Below are 14970 nucleotides of genomic sequence, written 5' to 3'. Positions count from 1 at the left end.
GTAAGGAGGCTTTTCAGCCCCTAGCAGAAAAGAAGCAAGGAGGAAATAAAAACACTTGGGCTAGAATGAGAAGAAATGAGAAGAAAGCAGCTGCCACAAATGAGCCCAAGGGCAGAAGGTCTGTTAGTGACAGACGGTAGTGACCAAAACACTGCTGGAAGGAGAGAGCATATGCAATATTTATTAATTTAAGGCTTAGCAGTTCCTGTGTGTGCTCCTAACAAACTACTTAAAACTAAGGTTCCTTAGACTATGTTATTAATGATACTTGCCCACATACACAGTTTCAGCAGCATGTGAAGGGTCTGGTAAACCATAATCTTCCATAGTTAAGCCCCTCAAACAGTATCTTAATTCTTGTTAGATTTTTAGTCTAAAAAGAATAGTGGCAAAATAATTGATTCTGCAATCATCTTTAGCAGCAGAATATAAATGTGCTAAACTCAAATTCTCTGGTAAGGTGTCAGTTGTTTAATAGATGGGACAATGTGAATGCTGCATTTTTTTCTCTAAGGTGTGTAAATAGCACCTCTTCCAAGATAGAAAATTACATTTTTCTTGGTTAATTCATAGTATATTAAATGTCATTTGTGGTTTAACTATACCCAGAACTTTCTTGTTCCATAAGTTCCTGAAGAGGCCACGAATACACACCTAGTGGACTTGGACTGTTAGAATTAGGCACCACAGATTCAGATGAATCTTTCCAATTCACACTCAACAGTAGTAAAGCTGTCACATAAACACCTACTACAGTTTGTAAGCAAGATCATTTCAGTATGATTGCTTATGCTGGAGTTTTTTTTTAGATCATTAAAAATAATCCATTCCAAAAAAACCCAAATTACTTATGCAACACCCATCTTCTTTGTGACACCAATCATTTAAAATGCCAGCATGTCCTGCCTAACATGCATACCATTTTCTGTTTGAATTACATCCCAACTTCTTGGTTTTTAAAATCTACCTTTCAATTATCTCCTTCCCTGAAAGGCACCTAAAACCAACAGCACTAAGAAGATTAATAAACAGTAATCTTTGTCATGACAGGTTTTGAGAAAATATTAGTGTTTTTCATTTATTTATTCTCTTCCAGTGTGCTTTGGAAAGAGACATACTTAAAAGTCCCACTCCAGAAATGCTGTATCTAAGTGGCGGACATGGCAACCATTTAAAAGCATGAAAAACTCAATAGGAGTTCTCAGTGGGAATAACTTTGCAATTCAAATGATAGGTATATTTCACATCAGCAGAATGTAATTTCACTGTCTGGAATTTGGCCAAGATATCAGGGTCATGTTCTTATTCTTACAAAAAGGGTCTTGGGATTTTTAATCATCTCAAGCAGTTGGGAGCTTAGTTTTATTCCTGAATTAAATTTAACACTTCCTTCGGGATCCTGAGACAATAGTGAAGCACCTGTTCAGAAAAAGTTCAGGTGAACAAGTGTGTCACCTGATTCTAACACTACTTTCACTTCACGAATTTTCATGCATAATGCCATTTCCTACCCAAGTTATTACCAGGTGTGACCATGCTGTGTAAATGAGATCGATTAACAGCAAGCCAGCATACCTGCAAGCAGAGGAAGAGCATGCTAGTAATGATTTGCCTGTCTTCCACATCTACCTAAACATTTCTTTCAGACTTAGAAAATACTATTAGCAAAGACCGCAAAACAATGTTTTAGACTTGCAATTTGGCTAATCAGTAATAGCATAAACAAAGTAGCCGTGTAGTCAGGCACAGCAAAACCAAGGAAACACATGCAGTTTAATGCTGATAAATAGCACTACATATTTTAGGGCAAAGAATAAAAGGAGGAAATATTTGTCAAATGAAGACAATCTTCAGCACACTGAACAAAAGCCCTTTTGCAATAATATGAGGAAAGGTCCCCAAGCCATCTGCAAAATGTGCAGCTGTGTGATGATGAGAAACAGAAGGGTGGGTTGTACTGCTGGAGGAACACATTATCAATCAAAACAAGGGCAAACCCAGGACACCTTCTGGGTATAAGCAAGTACAGAGCAAACTCTCTCCCCTCAAGCATCCCACTTCCTTCACTCAATAAAGCCTTTATTAAAACCTTCATTTTTGTCTGATCAAGTGGTGGATTAGTCTCCTTCTCTGTAGACCTTCAAAATCCTCCTGGACACATTCCATGTAACCTGCTCTAGGCAAACATACTTTAGCGGGAGTTGAACTAGTTCTCCAGAAGTCCCTTCTAACCCGTACCATTTTGCATGGTTCTGGCTTCATCTCTGCTGCTAAAGTTGAGAGAAATCTGACTTTTGTAACTTCCCTACTTCATATACCTTTCATTTACTGTTAAACTTTTCTTCTTTTAAATTCCAAATTGCAGTGAGATTATTCAGTTGGGTCTGTATACCTTTACTCTCTCTCCATCTAATTCCTTTTCTTTTGGGAAAGAAAGGGGAAGAGGGAAAGGCATTCTATATTTTTTATTGGTTCTATCAACTATATTTGAGTCTCTGGGAATTTAAATTAGAGCTGAGACAGCTGCTTGCCTACTAGATGGACTCAAGGAGCCCTTTCTGCTCATGGAAGAAGGCAATGGAGAATTACAAAGAGGCATTTAAGCGTTTACTCACAAATTATTATTACCTGACTTGTAGGGCTTTGCCACAGTCCAGACAGTGCCCAAATGCTTTCAGGGGACTCTGTCTTATCAGACATTGAGACTTAATTCTTCCTGCCTGTTGTGGAGGCAGGGAATTAATGTGACTGAGTCAGGAATTTTATAGAAAAATAGAGTTATTTTATTTTCCTGAAAACCCACCCCCAAAACTATATACAGAAATTAATTTAGTTTTAATTAGTAGGTTCAGCTCATTTGAGAAGATCTACAAGGATACCATAGTTAATTTGACTATTTTGGAAGTCAGAAGTTGGAAAAGGCTTTAGCTATTAAATTATAGTGTTTTCACTTAATAATAAAGCTGAGCCAGTTACTCACATGTGAGCCAGGCTGGCTGAAAGAAGGGCGGTCCTGCTGCTTGTCACCTCACTCTCTTTCGGAGGCTGTCTGAGGGTTGTTAAGGCCTATCAAGCCTGCATACAGGGTGCTAATGGTGGGAAGCCGTCTTTCGGAGCAGAGCACCAGGGGCTCCTTCTGCAGAGTCTATCCAGGTGGGGGGCAGAAGTCTAAGGCAGGCACAAACTCTCAGGCGGGGGTGTCACAGAGGGAGATTCTGCCCATACGCCAGTTGTGGCAGAGGGAAGAAATTAACGCGAGAGGATATTTATAAAAAAAAAAAAATATATTTATTAACTTCCAATATTCCAACTCTTGCCACCCCCACCACTGAACTTTAATATTAAAGTTGTTCTTCACATGGTTATGAAGACATTATGGGAATATATATCTACAGAAACTTATTAATTACTAGCAAACATTGAAACTGTTAACAGAGTTTTCCCCATGGCTTAATGCCTCCTGTGGTCTTATACTATTTGCCCAGCAAAGCTGAGCTGAAAGCTGCTGTCTGCTTTATGGCACAGGTAATAGAAATTACAGAGGCATTTCAAGTATTTACTTACAATTTGGATTAACAAGAACTCACCCTCTGGGGCCTACATCACAGCCTATTGCAAGCGTCCAATTCTTCAGGATCTCTGCCTGTGGACTTTGAGGCTGGAATTCTCCAGTTTCAGGGGAAGTGGCAGTCTCTGAACTTATGCGGCTGGATCTTGCTGGCTGCTCTCTCCAGGGGTAGGCAGGCAGGATCTCTGGGTGCAGAGGCAGGATTCTGTGCAGTCTGAGCATGGGTCTAATGCTGGCTCCTCAGTCTGATCGAATGCAGACAAGTGGCTCTGCACCTGGCAACCCTCAGCAGTGGCACACACCAGGCAATCATATAAAGGCAGGCATAAAGCTGCAAGGAAATACGCAGGCATGCAAGCAAGCAATACGGCGGAGGCGCAAGTAATGTGGGGAAGGCTGCACGGGAGCCTGCGCACCTCTATTTATTCAGTGTGGGCCGAGAGTGAATTATCTCATTGGCCACTTGAATGACCAATCTGGTTGGCAGTCAGCCAAACCTTACCATACGAGGTAAAACCCACAAGCTTGGAGTCCAAATGTGGGAATCACGTGGGCCCAGCACCAGGCAGGCATGAACTGGGCATGTAGGGACTCACACAATCAGGTGTCCTGGGCAACTGACTTTATAACCCCGGTCTGTTGTGCCCCTTTGTTCTTGTTTACCACTGGTGCAGGCAGAGAAATATGTCCAGGCAGGGCAGGCATAAATAAGCCTGCTTTTGGGCCTACAGGTCCTCCACAACAGGGGGCGAACTCTAAGGCAGGAACCCCAAGGCGGGAAGTCCCCCAATATTTATACCCTTCCTAGGCAAAGAGCAGAGTTACGACTTCCTAGGTGCAAAGACCACAGCCAATCCTCAGCCCAATTCCAGCGCGGACACTGCACGGGACACCCCTCGTGCCAGAAGAGCCCCTTGCTCCCCCCACTTCATGCCTGCAGGGCAGGGGCAGGGAACAGGTCTTTTCATGCCTTTTCCTCTCCCATTCAAACCACAGAGGGAGAGGAATTTAAGGGTATACAGGACTCCAGGATACTCCTTCTGGGAAAAGGGCACAGACACTCTCTGACTTTGACTCCTGGCTCTTCTAAATATGACTTTCAGGTGTAGAGGCAGGATGACCACACAGCCCAATTGTGTGCAGGTATCCAGGGTCTGCTCCCGGTAACTCAGGACAGTGGAGTTCACCAGGCAAAAAATAAGGCAGTAGGCAATTGCAGCAGGTCGTGGTAGAGCATGGCTGAGAGCTGAGCACAGTAGATAAAAACACAACGAAGAGCAGGAGAGCAAAGCAGGGAAGCAAATATGTTTTTTACCTGTGTATCTCTGGTGGAGCAGTAAAACATTCCTAGGCAAGGCAGGACATGTATAAGTCTATTTTGGGCCTATCAGGCCTACCATAACACCTAGCAAGAATATTTTGCCTGATCTATGAAAAGGGGCATGTCCTTGATAGTATATGTTAGAATTGTGAAGATGTCCATTTACATCTTCGGCCCTCTGGCAACACTTTAGTTTCCCTAAAACAAGGTGGGAAAGGAAATGTATTAGTGAAATTTGACTATAAAGAGCCACAGGTAGTTAGCACATCTATGTCAATTAACTGAGCCCAGTAAGCATCCCCAAAAGTTAAGGAAAAGTGATGAATGGAGGGAAACAAGAGAGAGTGAAAGAATAGTCTGTACAACAAATTTAGAGACGTGACATAACTCTTGGCATCTAATTCACTGCAGTCACTCAGCATGCAATTTTCTTCAGGCTACTCTATAAACATGGACTTAATAGATAGAAAATCATACAAATTAAGGGCCAACAGAGTCTTACTGCAGTGACCTTGCACTGTAATTGTGTATTAAAAACATTCACACAGTGATCTATACTATGTATATAGCTTTACATTATACACATGCCCTCAGGAATATCAAAGCTGGAGAAAACACAACACTGTCCCCAGAAATGTTTTTCATAAGCTTTTTTTCTTCTGGGAAAAACAAGGAAAAGAATCCTAACATAATGGCAGCAAAAACATCTATTCATTGGATGGAAGTATGCTACTACAGAGCTGGCCTTGTGGTGAGGAAATGACTATGTCCTACTATGTCAATGATAGAATATTTTGGATTGGAAGGGATCTTTAAAGATTATCTAATCCCTACCTCCTGCCATGGACAGAAATATCTTTCACTAGATCAGTTTGTTCAAAGCTTTATTCAGTGTGATCTTCCAGGCATGGGGCATCCTCATCTTCTCTGAGCAATCAGCTCCTGTGTCTTACCATGCCTGTGTATTGAGATTGGCTGAGATGGAGTTACTTCTCCCCATAGCATCTTCTGTTGTGCTGGCTTTGGTGGATATCTGGTCTCTAGGGAGGGCCAAACCACTATCACAAAAAATTCTTTCCTTTTATGTACTCTATACCTATCCTCTTTCAGTTTAAATTTGCTGTCCCTTGTCCATGTCACCACAGACCCTGGTCATTTTGCTTTCTTTTTATAAGCCCCCATTAGGTATTGAAAGGACACAATAAGGACTCCCTGGAATCTTGCCTTCTCCAAGCTGAGCAAATCCCCAGCTGTCTCAGCCTTTGTTCACAGGAGAGGTGTTTCAGACCTCTGACCATTTTAATGGCCATCCTCTGGACCTGTCCTGGAAGTTTCATGTCTGTCTTCTAACATGGATACCAGAGATTCATAGATTCATGCAATGGTTTAAGTTGGAAGGAACCTTCGAGATTACCTAGTTCCAACAGCCCCCAACCATGGGCAAGGACACCTTCCACTAGACCAAGTTCTTAAGGTCTCATACAACCTGGCCTTGAACACCTCCAGGGAGGTGACATCTGTGACCTCCCTGGTCAACCTGTTCTAGTGTCTCATCATCATCACTGCAAACAATTTCTTCATAATACTGAGTCTGTCTAAATCTGCCCTCCTCAAGCTTCAATGCATTCTCTTTTGTCCATTACAAGCCCTTGCAAAAAGTCTCTTTCCAGCTTTCTCACAGGCCCCTTTTCAGGGACTGGAAGACTGTAAGGTCTTCCTGGAGCCTTCTTTTCTCCAGGCTGAACAGCCCCAGCTCTCATAGCCTGTCACCATAGAGGAGACGATGCAGCCCTCTGATTATCTTTATGGCTCTCCTTTGGACCCACTCCAGCAGTTCAATGCCCTTATGCTGAGAATACCAGAACTGGACACAGTACTGAAGGTGGGGGTCTCATGAAAGCAGAGTAGAGAGAATCACTTCCCTCATTCAGCTTGTCACACTTCTTTTGATCTAGCCCAGGATACATCTCGCCTTACGGACTGCAAGCACATATTGCCAGATCATATTGAGTTTTATATCAGCTGATACTCTGAAGTCCTTCTCCTCAAGACCCCAGACTCTATTTGTGCTTGGAATTGTCCCATCCCAGGTATAGGACTTTGCACTTGGCTTTGTTGAAGGAGAATCAACCCTCTCAAACTCCTGACTACACTTCTATATATGCAGCCTGGAATACAGTCGACTTTCTAGGCTACAAGTGCAGTGCCAAATCATACCCATTTTTCTGTCCACTAGTATCCCCAAGTCCTTCACTGAAAGACTGTTCACAATCTATTTTCTTTTTCTACCAATATATTCTAGGAAGTCACATAAATCAGATATGTTTGAGATTCCTGACTTAGTTTAGGTGATCAACCTCTGACCAACCAAGGTAAATCCCAGTCTTCTTCCAGAAAGCCCTGGAAGATGGATGAAGGATTGCACTCCTAATCTGGGCCCTGGAGTGCTTGTAGAAGAGTATAAACTTGTGAGCCTGTGTGGACTGAGGACTTGTTTCTGCCTCCCATGCTACAGTAGACAGAACCACCACCCTAGTTTCCTTGGGAAATACATGGTCTTTCAGCAGGACCTTCTCTAACAGCCAGAGAGCAGATGTGATGTCAGATGGTGAACACCTTTTCCCACAGAGATTATGGGAGCCCTCATAACCTTGTACAACATCTGTTATTGCACCAAAAAGGCAATGTGCAGAGCTACTTGCCAAGCTGCCTCACATTCTAAACAGTTTCAGAAGTTCTTCGTGACATTGCTTATTGAAATAAAAGGACTATCTTTCATTTCCTAATTTTGATCAGCTTCCTAAAAAGCACTCTGAATAATTGTATGGCAGGCCACACCACTGCTTACCGCTTCAGCAGAAGTGAGAGAGCAATTTCTGCTAATGGAATTATAAGATGCTTTAAGAAATAATTTCCTTTCACAAATTTCAAACCAGCAATTAATTAGCTATATATGGTAATTTCCCTTTCTTAAACATTGTCAATATTTGGAATCTTCTTTTATAGATTTATGATTAACTTCTAATTATAAACTAAGTACACCATTTATAGCAATAGAGGATCTTATGGGTTGACAGAGAATCTATAGGCAATGCCCAGGAGACAGCAGCAGTTTTAATACATTCCAGTCCTGTCATCTCCTTTTGCTAACCCAGAAAGCCTCAAGACACCTAGTGCTTAATCTTGGGAGCTATTCTTTCCTCCATCAAGAAAGTGAGAAAGAATTTCAGCTGCCAGCAAACTACATAGGTGAACTTTCTGCTTCCTTCAAGTTTAAGCAAGACGATAAGACAGAAGAAAAGAGCATATGACAGCAGCAGCACAAATGAATTGCTGCTTTATGTGATATGGAATGAATTCAATACGCCTGCCTGGTAAAAAAAAAAAAACATGGAAGTTTTTATTCTTCCTGTGCTTTTCATAAGAAAATAAAATTGAAAGTTCAGAAGAACTGTGTAGGACATCTCTCTCAAGGGTGGGATTCAATCATGTTTTCTACTTTCTTACATATTACATCACATATCTGCAGATATGTATGTTTCTATGTTCTAACTATTTTCTTCTGCTGCTGCTCACTCTTTATTTCCTTAGAAATTTTTACTATCTCTAAAACTTACATTTTATTTCATGATTCAATTAGATTAACTATGACAGTATTTTTTTGCATCAGAATGCACAGTATTTGTCCTGCAGTAGTGTATGAACAATTTGACATTTCATGCCAGTGATTTTGTTCACCCCCTACATTCACAAAATGTGGTGCAATTGCAGCTCTCCTTAGGCTGAAAGTAGACAGCAGATGGTCAAAAGGCACAGTCAGCAAGGAAAGTAAGAAAATCATCTTTGGGAAGAGAAGACCCAAGAGATATCCACTATGGTCTGAAAAAGCTCAGAGCAGGCCTTGTAGTGATTAGGTAAGAGAAATGAACCAGACATAGTAACAGCTTTCATTGACTTGCATGCGCAACCACCAGGATACTTACAAGGAACACAAGAAAATGACAGAAATGGAAGTTGCTATCACAGTTCTTGGAAAAGAGGGACAGTTAGCCTGAAAAAAAACAGACATATGGAGAGTTCTACTCTGTATAGCCTGCCCTACAAATCACGCACCTCCCACATGAAAAATTCCACCAAAGTGCACTGACAAAATTATATCTGATTCACACTGAAAAAAAAACATTAAAACTAAAAATGGCCAGTTAGAGACATTTAAAGTGTTTCCGAAGCAGTAGCACTTCCTAGTCAGTAGAAGTAACAGGGCTCAAAGTCTGAATGTTGTTCACCCTGATTTAGATGAATGCTGTATCTTGGATACAGATCAATAGCAAAACTTACACATGTTGTGGGAGGTTATGTTTTCAACCTGGCACTTTATTTGTAAGGATTGAAAAAAAATCCACATTCCCAATTGGATGATCACACTGAGACTTTTATATTTGATTTGCTGCTATGGAATGAAGAACAAATGCCTTGCTATTATTTGATAGGGAAAAAAATGGTAAGTTGTCTTGGCTGAGATATCGCAGAGTGTGTGAACATTTCAGTGAGTATGGACACATTGGATTCGTATCATTCTTCTGTGCTTTGATCGCAAACAAAACAGTTAATTTCTCTGAGATATATTATTTTGGAGTCTTTCAAAAAACAAACAGATATTGCATATCAGTCACTGGTTTAGTTGTGACAATTAATGAGGCAGGAATTATAAAATACATAGTTAATTTTATTTCCAGGAAGCCCCAACCACAACTATATGCAAAGCAGTTAAATTTGGGTTCTAATTCAGTCAGAAAAATCTTCAAAAATATGCTCATGGGCAATTCATTCATTTAGTGGAATCACAAAATTGGAAATTTTTAGCCACAAAATGGCTTCTCCCCACTTATATTGGCAAATCTTTTGTTCCCAGAAAAATCAAGCATACATAAACCTAGATATTTATTCTTTTTAATCAATCTCTTGGCTGGAAGGAGACTTTCTAGCTATTTGTAGAAGCTCCTTTTGGAACTTCATTTTGTGAGAGGTAGATGGTGGAAAGAAGGACAGGCAAGAAAGGCAGGAAAGAAATGAGTATGGAAATTGCAACAAAAAGACAGACAATGACACAGAAGCAAAGTTTTTCAGCACTGTTATTCTCTTTGACCAAGATGATGAGCACTTCTGTTTGCACATGCATCTTTTAATTGATATTTATAAATTTAATCAAGTACTTCAGTTTAATGAGAGAAACTTAAGGGAAATTATTTCTTAACTCATTAAAAGCCATATCCTTATTTGAATAAACACTTTCTCTAGCATCCAAATATATCAAGCATGTGGTCTATTACTGTGTTATAAACAGGAAGCTTGTTCAAGTTATTTTAAAACAACATTAGAAACTGGAGCTGGTCAATAATGATTTTGGTGTCAACTAAACTCTTCCAAGGTTTTGCAGTATATGTTAATTTAAGTATATATTTCTGTGGAATTGCATTATGTATGTTTTTATGAATAATGTAAAATAGATATATATATATATATATATATATATATATAGTGTGTTTGTGTCATGGTAGGTCTGATAGGCCAAAAATAAGCTTATACATGTCCTGGCTTGCCCAGGCATGTTTTTTCTGCTCTCCCTCCTCCTGTTTTTTGAGAAAAGCAATCATGGGAAAGAGCACAAAGAACCTGGAGCCACTGAGTCTATGGACTCTGGCCTGCCCAGACTTGTTTTGCTGCTGTTGTAAACAAGGTACACACACTTAGCTTGTGCCTGCCTTGTACAAGGCCCATGCTTTTCCCAAATTTGGGTAGAGTAAGCCTATGGTTTCACTTAATATGGTCAAGCTTGGATAGCTATCGTTTCGATTGGCTATTTTACGTCCGAAGGTCCATTCGTCTTCAGCTACATTGATAAAAAGAGATATGCAGGTCAACACAATGTGCTCTGCCATTGTACCTGTGCCTGCTGTTGCCTGCTGCTGTTGCTTACTGCCTCAGTGCATCCTGAAATAGCACAAGTAATGAAGTGGTAGAAAACATCCCTGCAAAAAAAGTACTTGGGGGTACTGATGGACAAACAGCTGAACATGAGCCAACAATGTACACTAGCAGCCCAGAAGACAAATCACATCTCGGGCTGCGTCAAATGAAGTATGGCCCTGGCTCTTTGCTCTGCTTCAGTGAGACTTCATCTGAAGTACTGTGTCAAACTCAGGGGCCCTCCACACAAGAAAGACATGGTCCTTAAAGAAAGGATTCAGAAGAGGGTCATGAATAAGTTCAGAGCAGAACACAGACAAGCTAAGAGAGTTGAGGTTGCTCAGCCTGGAGAAGGCTCTGGGGAGGCATAAACTTTCTACAACGGCATATAGCACTAGGACAAGGAGCAATGTTTTTTTTTTTTTTTTTTAAACTAGAAAAGGGTAGATTTAGATTGGACATTAGGAAGCTCATCATTATGGCAGTGGAACATTGGAATAGGTTATGCAGGGAGATGATGGAGGCCCAGTCCCTGGAGACATTCAAGGTCAGTCTTGATGTGGCTTTGGGAAACCTGATCTAATTGAAGATATACTGCAGGGGGGCTGGGCTAGATGACCTTTAGAGGTCCCTGGTCCCTTCCAACTCAGTGTATTCTATTATTCTATGATTCTATATGGAACACAATACCATGTTCATATAATCATAGAATCACAGAACTCTATGATCATAGAGTCCAACTGTCAACCTGAGACCACTGTGGCCATTAAACCATGTCCTGAAGTGCCATGTCTGCATGTTTCTTGAATACCTACAGAACTCTAACACCTGAAAACCTAGTCCAATGCCTGACCACTCTTTCAATAAGGAATTTTTCCTACTATCCAGTCTAAATCTCCCCTGGCACAATGTCAGACCATTTCCTCTCATCTGCCACCTGATTCTAGAGATAAGAGACTGACTCAGTTCACTACAATCTCCTTTTAGGTTATTGTAGAGAGCAGTAAGGTCTCCTTTCACTCTCTTCTTCTCCAAAGTAAACAATCTCAGCTCCCTCAGCTCCTCATTGTGAGACTTATTCTTTAGACCCTTCACCAGCTTTGTTGCTCTTCTCTGGACATGCTCCACTGTTGTTCATGATAGGGTCACCTGTCCTGTCTGCTCCTCCCCACAATTGTGGCCTTTCACTTTCTATACTCTCAATGTAGAGCATGAGATTTAGCAAGGACCTTGGCCTGCATACCAATCCTTGGAAATAACTACAAACATCAAGTATCATCACTTCTAGAAGCAGAGACTGTCTGCACTAACATGCCATCAATTTTAGAAAGTGCAGTTACTTAGAAGAAACTGAGATTAAATGAAAAATTGCTGAGCAGAATAATTTATGTTCTAAATCAAACCAGGACACCAATTCTGGCTATGCAATACACCTCAAAACAGAGCTACATTGTGCACTTGATGCTTAAAATTATCTTTGGCAAGACCAAGTGCCAGAACCAATTACTGAGAAACTAAAGCTTCACTTCTTCCCTAGTCATTGTATGTTGACAAGTGGATTATGATCCATTTGGATAAAAGCTCTTCAAGTACTTGTCAGTAAGATCTATGTTTAAACATTGCAGAGAAACCTCCTAAGCAGATCAGATTACAAGAACAAACTGTCAAAACAAAGAAGTTATCAGACAAGCACAAATCTTTCAGTGTCTTTCACAGTCACAATAAGCCCACACACCTGCAGCACTTCTGAACTCCTGAAGTTTCTCAGACTGGAGAAAGAATGTGTTTTTCAAATGAAGAACAATTCTAAATGTCAGGTTTCTCAGGACCTAAGGAGTCAGTCTCTAAGGCTGTATATGGCAATGCTTCAATTATAGCACTGGTGAAGACTGAAAGCTGAAGTTCTGCTGCTTTGACTGATCGATAGGGGTACACCAAATATTTTGCTAAAAGAAGCACAGACATCTTTCCATCTTAGAAAGGATTGAGAGTGTTGAAATGGTGATTGCATTGTACATGTGCACTATGCCATCTGATGCTTATCCTCTCCAATACTTCATTAGTTCAAACTGGCTGTCTATCTAGCTCTAGAGCTATTTTTAGATGGATTTATGCTTTAATTACTCTCCAGGTTTACCCTCACACATCATCTCGTGTCACAGGTACAGCACTCAATCTTGACAGAGTGTCTGTAGTTTCAATCATATACCATCTTGTCTCTCTCAGCTATGGAAAATTGAGTCTGAGCCAATGCTCTATGGGCAAGTGCCAACTGCCAGTTCACCACCCCTCTAAATACTAAGTAATTTGAATCACTACTAGAATGTTGAAATAATCTTAGAACTGGTAACATGACAGATTTATAGATGGGTGCAATGACAATTCTGAAGAAACTGTACATAACTGTCCCTAAGAGAAGTCTACCCAAAAGCTGCGCTTAAATTGAGACTTGGCTGGCATCTGCTCAGCTCTGACTTTGTGTGATTTTGATATGCACAGAGAGACAACAGAAAACAAATTGTCACAGGGAAGGGTTATCTAATAGCTCTGAATTCCACTGTGCTAGTTTGAAACTAGCTAGAATGCTTTGGTGAGAAGAATTAGATTACAGGCTAACTGGCCACTTCCGTGAAAGTTAACAAAAAACACTTTTATAAATGTATCAATGCTAAAAGGAAGGGCAAGAAGAGCCTCCACTGCTTACTGGACCAGGAGGGGAATACTATAACTGATGATGAAGCAAAGGCAGAGGTCCTGAATGCCTTCTTCGCCTCAGTTTTCAACAGTAAGGAGGGAGGAGGAGGTGGCAAGTGGCCTCTTGAACTGGGTGATGGGGTCGGGGAGCGGTGTGTTCCCCTGGAAATTCATGAGGAATTAGTTCAGGACCTGCTGAGTCATCTGGACACCCACAAGTCCATGGGACCAGATGGGATCCATCCCAGGGTGCTGAGAGAGCTGGCAGATGAGCTGGCCAAGCCGCTCTCCGTCATTTTCCAGCAGTCCTGGCTCACTGGAGAGGTCCCAGGAGACTAGAAAATGGCCAACGTGGTCCCCATCCACAAGAAGAGTCGGATGGAGGAACCTGGGAACTACAGACCTGTCAGCCTGACCTCAGTGCCAGGGAAACTGATGGAGCAGGTTCTCTTGGGGCCAATAACTGCGCACCTGAGGGATGGCAAAGGGCTCAGGTCCAGCCAGCATGGATTTAGGAAGGGCAGATCCTGCCTCTCCAATCTGATCTCCTTCTATGATCAGGTGACCCGCTTGGTGGATGTGGGGAGGCCTGTGGATGTGGTCTATCTGGACTTCAGCAAGGCCTTTGACACTGTCCCCCACAGCAAACTGCTGGCTAAGCTGTCAGCCCATGGCTTGGATGGTAACACTCTGTGCTGGGTTAGGAACTGGCTGGAGGGCCGGACCCAGAGAGTGGTGGTGAATGGTGCCACATCCAGCTGGCGGCCAGTCACTAGTGGTGTCCCTCAGGGATCTGTGCTGGGCCCCATCCTCTTTAACATCTTCATAGATGATCTGGATGAGGGCATGGAGTCAGTCATTAGCAAGTTTGCAGATGACACTAAGCTGGGGGCAGATGTGACTGAGTTGGAGGGCAGAAGGGCTCTGCAGCAGGACCTTGACCGCCTGCACAGATGGGCAGAGGCCAATGGGATGGGGTTCAATAGCTCCAAGTGCAGGGTGCTGCACTTTGGCCACAACAACCCCATGCAGAGATACAGGCTGGGGTCGGAGTGGCTGGAGAGCAGCCAGACAGAGAGGGATCTGGGGGTGCTGATTGATACCCGCCTGAACATGAGCCAGCAGTGTGCCCAGGTGGCCAAGAGAGCCAGTGGCATCCTGGCCTGCATCAGGAATGGTGTGGTCAGCAGGAGCAGGGAGGTCATTCTGCCCCTGTACTCTGCACTGGTCAGACCACACCTCGAGTACTGCGTTCAGTTCTGGGCCCCCCAGTTTAGGAAGGACACTGAGATGCTTGAGCGTGTCCAGAGAAGGGCGACGAGGCTGGTGAGAGGCCTCGAGCACAAGCCCTATGAGGAGAGGCTGAGGGAGCTGGGATTGTTTAGCTTGGAGAAGAGGAGGCTCAGGGGTGACCTTATTG

This window comes from Pogoniulus pusillus, chromosome Z (assembly GCF_015220805.1).
Source record: "Pogoniulus pusillus isolate bPogPus1 chromosome Z, bPogPus1.pri, whole genome shotgun sequence".
NCBI classification, from domain to species: domain Eukaryota; kingdom Metazoa; phylum Chordata; class Aves; order Piciformes; family Lybiidae; genus Pogoniulus; species Pogoniulus pusillus.
The sequence above is the reverse complement of the archived record's forward strand: the minus strand, read 5'-3'. Positions refer to the sequence as shown.